The following is a 5410-nucleotide window of genomic DNA, read 5'->3' as shown; positions in this document are numbered from 1 at the left end:
ATGGAAGCAAATAGCAGTCACTGGTCCAAACCAATTATAAAATCCCACTGAGCAAAGGTCCTCAGGTTCCTCTATTTGGGGAGGGGAGATAATGTTTCATGATTAAGCGCTGGTTCTGCTCCCTAAGAATGACTGTCCAGTCTAGTCTCCATAGCTCTTATTTCTACAATCTAGGCAATCATTCTTTTTCCGTCATCTTCCATACATCTTTCCTTGGAAAGGGCATTGGAAAATTACCCTTTTGGGTGGATGTGTCTCAACCTGATTCCTGTCTGTAGAAAACCGAGAGTACAAAGATGTTTACTTCTTGCACACCCTCAGCCTCTTTTAGTTGTTGGCAATGCTTTGCCAATAAACTTTTCCAAGAAACTTTGTGGGTTTTCTGTGTGTTTGACTCTAGTCAGCTCCATGTGTCAAAAGCTGCACTCACAATTTCTTTATAGATATGCTTCCCTCTCTCTCTAGATTTAATTCTATTGAGGAGTGAAGAATTGGAACCAATATTTCAATAAACTACAGCCTCGTAACTGTCATAACTGATCTCCCCGCCTCCATTCTTTTCCCCTTTCAACACAGAGGCCAGAATGTCCTGTTATAATTTATGTCATATCATGTGACTGCTCTTCCTAAAACCCTCAGTGGTTTCTCATCTCACTCCGAGTCAAAGCTAAAGTCTTGATAACGGTCTACAGAGTTCTATGCAGATCTTGCCTCCCATTACCTCTCTAACCACTTTTCCTTACCTTTTTAATCTTTCTCCTTGTTTCTGAACACCATTCCATCCAACCTGTTTACTGCCTGTTTCCTGCTGCTGGAACGTATGCTCTTGGAGGATAGGGATTTGCTACTTTGTTCACAGCCTTCTTAACATGCAGCCAGAAAGGGTGAGTTATTTCTGGTGGCTTAAACAGAAGTGGGAGAAGTCCTAACAAATATCCCTTCTGTCAAACTATCTCTGATTGGGTTATACATCCATCCCTGAATGGATCATTGAGGTCTGGGGAAAAGAATATGCTAATTGGAGTACACCGATCACCGTCAGATCCCGCCCCTGGGGTAAGGGGTCACCTGGGTGAAAGTCAAGGCAATTTGAAGTTCCTTGAGGGAAACAGAGTAATGTCAGGAGGAAGGGGTAATGGATGCCAGGCAGCAAACAACAAATACCCATCACAGTACTTTAATCCACATGGCTTCTCACTACACTGCGCCATTTATTAAATTTTTTGTCAAAACCAAAGGCTAGGGAAGCACCGAGAAAAAAGGAAATAGTTAAAGCAGTGAAGGAGGGGTTAACAAACACAGGCATGTGGAGATTTAAGTCACCTGCCATAGAAATTGCAATGTGAACGGTGTTCCTTGGAGCTGTGCAATGCAAACAGGGGAATCTCCCAAAAGAAAGAGCTTTGGAGTCTAGGAGAATCTGAAAATCGTGTGAGAGAGAAAACACGGAAACCGTTTTCAAAATACATGCAAAATGTTGCTCTGTGAGCAGCCACGTGTGAGAGTTCGTGAACGTGAATTTTTCATAAAACGTTCGTATGAACACTGTACCTAGAGGATAGCAACCTTCTATCAAGATCATCAATCAGTCCTCTTTAATAAGTATAAGTCCAGTATAATCTGGAGGGACGTGCTCTCTGTTGCACTGTGTACGGAGCTCGATCCGTGTCTCTGTGAGTGAGAGATGAGGCCCAGGTAAGAATCTGATTGTTGCTGTCATTCCGCCTCTAAACATATATCATTCACTTCTTTTTTAAATCAGAGTAGATTTACTTTAACAAAATATGTTTACCTTTTCATACATTTATTCTAGTCCAGAACACTTTATTTTAATTTAAAAAAAAAATTATTATTATTATTTTTTTGGCCCTGCCATGCGGCAGGTCGGATCTTAGTTCCCTGACCAGGGATCGAACCCATGACCCCTGCGGTAGAAGCACAGAATCTTAACCACTGGACCATCAAGGAAGTCCCCATAACACTTTATTTTAAAATAATCTTCATCTTAAAGTACTGCATTTAAAAAAATATTTTAGAACATGGGTCAATGTCAAAATTTTCTAATTAAGCAAACATTTATTTCAATGTTTAATAATTTTCCATACTTAATAATATCATTCACTTTTGTTGTTGTTCTAAAGCAAACGAAACACTGACTTCCCTAATTTCTCAATAAAATTAACCCAGTAGTTCCTCTCTGTACCTCAAAACAACTTGAGTTTGAGTTTCCTAACATTTGAAAACATTTCAGCAGGTACCATATTTTCTTCAACTGCGGGTTTTCTCCTATGAAATTCTTCCCATGATCTTATTTCATGGGAAGGAGGGGAGATTATACAGGAGCCAGGTACTAATTTCCCACATGCAGCTCTCTCGGCCTGAGGATATTTCTAAAGTGCAGGTTGCAAACATAGGACTAGCACTTCGGCTCTTCATTTTTAGTCCTCTTTTCCCTCTCCCATCTATCTCTAAGGAGCGTATAATGACGACCCATTTTGTATCAATTTATGATGTTAATAAACCCATTTCCAATCTGAAGTGCTTTAGACACATAGAGCTACTGGGATCGACAGTTATTTATGCCTGCGAGGCTCTCAGAAGAGACTGAACATGCAAGATACAATATTTCACAATGTGAAACTATTTTCGTGAATGGAATGTGCTTGGGAGTAACCAGTCTCTGTTGTGTAGAGCAAAAAAGCAAACCCCTGCCAGGTGATGATGTCACTGTGACTAAAATCTCAAGAGCCACCACACTCATTACCAAACACCGTGGCAGAGGATGGTCAACACTCCAAGACCAAGAAATCACCAGAGGAACTATATAAACACACTACCCCAAGGGGGTCAGATATAATGGAGAAGGTGTGAACATTGGCCATCATTCTCTCCCTGAAGACACCTGTCTCAGAGGCTTCTGACCAAGAACCAAGGCATTTTATTCCAGTGAAATTATATTACTACGAAGGAGGGCTCAGTTTGATAAACCAGGCATTAAACCGATTTTGGAAGCTATCAGAAAAACCTGTTTTTGAAACAGTAGAAAGCATGCTTGGCTGGAGACCTAACATGCGATTGGTAGAGAAACATGATCACTACAGTGCAATCCTGACGATGAGTTTAGAGTCACTTGCTTTCAGATTGCTTGGCTAACGTGAGCCTATGGTGTGCTGGCCAGACCTGCCTCCACCCCACCCCACTTTTTCAGGACTGAAGACCACTTCCTTTCTAAGAATTGCCTTCAGCATTGGGAGCCGCCTCAGCCTGGATTGCACCCTCACTGGAGACAGCTTGCATCTAATGACTAGCCACTGCAGTGGTACAAGGACTGGGCCCTTTGCCTCAAACTGAAGCAACCCTGAAGGGCCAGCCCAGCCCATAGGACTGGCTGAGGCTGTGTTGCAACTTTATCACATTTCAACTTGGTTCCCTATCCAGTCCTGCTTCCCTACCATCCCTACAGGCGTTGGTCCTGAATATACTCTCCTATCAATCACTTCTACTCAAACTCGCTAAACTGTTGGTCCAAAAAACCATTCCCAGGGGACCCAACCTATGAGAGGTAAGGTGAAAATCTCTGACATATCTGCACATTTAAAAAGTCTTTTTTTTTCTATTTAAAAAAATTTTTTTAACACTAATTGTTTTTAAAGGTTTTTTTTCTTTTTGATGTGGACCATTTATAAAGTCTTTGCTGAATTTGCTACAATATTGCTTCTGTTTTATGTTTTGGTTTTTTGGCCGCGAGGCTTGTGGGATCTTAGGTCTCCCACCAGGGATCGAACCTGTGCCCCCTGCATTGGAAGGCAAAGTCTTAACCACTGGACTGCCAGGGAAGTCCCTAAAAAGTCTTTTCTTCATCTAATGTCATCTGCATAAAAATTCAATGATGGGCATACCTGCCGATCAGGGGCTAATCTATAACAGAAGAATATACATTTCTATTTATTCTCTAAATGAATTCTAATTACCAAAATGCCAAATAGTAATACTATGTACTGAATTGCATCCCCTCCAAAATTCATATGTTGAGGCCCTAACCCCCACTGTGATTTATTTGGGGCCTTTGGGAGATAATTATGTTTAGATGAGGTAATGGTGGGGGGTTCCTTATGATGAAATTAAGTACTCTTGTGGAAAAAAACACCAGATCTCTCTCTCTCTGTCTCTCTCTCTCTCTCTCTGTCTCTCTCCCTCCCTCCCTCCTTCCCTCTCTTTCTATAATAATGGAAGAGCTAATGGTGAGAGCTTAGCTTTGATTGACTATCGAATGTTAAAATGGGAAAGAGTAGCAAGGGTCACTTAGCTATCACTTTGGACTTCATATCAGATTTTTCTGGGGGTGGCCATTTCTTGACTATCCAGTATCACTTCCACCGTCCCCCTTTCTACTAGTACCTAGATTTTCCCTTTAATTTCTGCCCTTCATCAACACAGACCAAAAGTTGAGCCAGCTCTAGAAATAAATCCAGATCGGCTTAAGCCAATTAGCACCTTCATCCCTCAGCCGGCTCTCATTATTCCAAGACCAGACATGCGATTTAAGCTTATCTAATTAGGATAGAAGCTCTCAACCAGGGGTGATTTCACCCCCAGGAGACATCTGACAATGCCTGGAGCCATTTGCTTGTCACACTCAGGGTGGGGAGCAGGAATGCTATTCGTATCTAATGGGTAGAACCCAGGGATGCATCTTACCATCCTCAATGCTCAGGACAGACCCCACCTCCAAAATTAGGCATAAAAATGTCATGTGGCTGCAAGGGAGAACAAGCTTTAGAATAAAGCTGACCCGGTAGGAAGTGGGGCAAAAAGAAAGACATCGTACCTGTTCTTTTAGTGATCATGTCAAGGACCTGCTGAATCAAAGCTGAAGTCCGAGGACTTTCCACTTGTATGAGCCAATTAATCCCCTTTATTTTTAATAGTTTTCAGCTGCAACTGATATGCTTCTAAACTTGTGAGTCCTGTGTAAAAGAATGAGAAGGAGAAATGTAGATATGAAACAAAAAAGGAAAAGAAAGGAAAGGACCCAAGATAGTGACTAAAGAGGGCAGCAGCTACAGCCTGATCTGCAGAGAAAGACAACAAGCTACTGTCCACCAATCAGGTGTTTCTGACCTACCAGTTGGGAGTTACTGGAATTAACAACGTAGAGGATGAAAGAAGTACACAAATCATGAGTCTTTCTTTCCTCAAGGGACCATAGATATTCATCAAGGAGATAAAACATACATCCACAAAAAGAATACAGGAAAGATGGAGAACGAATTTTTAAAACATAACACAAAAAGCACAAACCATAAAGGAAACATCTGATAAACACGATCACATTAAAATTTAAAACTTTCAAATATCAAAAAAACACATAAGCAAAGTGAAGAACACAGCACAGAACGAGAGGAGATAT

General features: G+C 41.3%; 1 non-coding gene across 1 annotated transcript; it reads right to left on the bottom strand.

Moving 5' to 3' along the window:
- Positions 1 to 1895: 1895 nt before the first annotated feature.
- TRNAR-UCU (transfer RNA arginine (anticodon UCU)) lies at positions 1896 to 1968 on the bottom strand. Its single transcript has one exon. It is a non-coding gene; the product is annotated as a tRNA-Arg (tRNA).
- Positions 1969 to 5410: the final 3442 nt, after the last annotated feature.

Source organism: Tursiops truncatus, chromosome 8 (genome assembly GCF_011762595.2).
Source record: "Tursiops truncatus isolate mTurTru1 chromosome 8, mTurTru1.mat.Y, whole genome shotgun sequence".
NCBI lineage: Eukaryota > Metazoa > Chordata > Mammalia > Artiodactyla > Delphinidae > Tursiops > Tursiops truncatus.
The sequence above is the reverse complement of the archived record's forward strand: the minus strand, read 5'-3'. Positions and strand labels throughout refer to the sequence as shown.